This window comes from Arachis duranensis, chromosome 4, assembly GCF_000817695.3.
Source record: "Arachis duranensis cultivar V14167 chromosome 4, aradu.V14167.gnm2.J7QH, whole genome shotgun sequence".
NCBI lineage: Eukaryota > Viridiplantae > Streptophyta > Magnoliopsida > Fabales > Fabaceae > Arachis > Arachis duranensis.
In genome coordinates, this window is record NC_029775.3 from 45,802,053 (window position 1) to 45,802,640 (window position 588).

The window sequence follows — 588 nt, forward strand, 5'->3', positions numbered from 1 at the left end:
CAGGCCTAAAGGAGGAACTCATAACCCTCTTAAGGGAGAATTCCGACCTCTTCGCCTGGAAAGCCTCCGACATGCCAGGCATAAGCCCCGACCTGATGTGCCATAAGCTATCAGTATACCCGGGGTCTAGACCTGTCCAACAAAGACGCCGGAAACTCGGGCCTGAGCGCGTGCAAGCAATAGAAGAACAAGTACAAGCACTACTAGATGCAGGGTTCATTAGGGAAGTAAAATACCCCCTATGGCTCGCAAACGTGGTCCTGGTAAAAAAGCCCAATGGAAAATGGAGGATGTGCGTCGACTACACGGATCTCAACAAAGCCTGCCCCAAAGACCCATATCCACTACCAAACATCGACGCCTTAGTCGACGCAGCCTCAGGCTACAGATATCTCTCCTTCATGGATGTATACTCGGGATACAACCAAATCCCGATGTACGGACCCGACCAAGAAAAAACCTCGTTCATAACCCCAAGGGCAAACTACTGCTATGTAGTAATGCCCTTCGGGCTGAAGAACGCAGGGGCAACCTACCAGAGGCTAATGAACAAAGTGTTCTCAGAGCACATCGGACTACAGCTGGAGG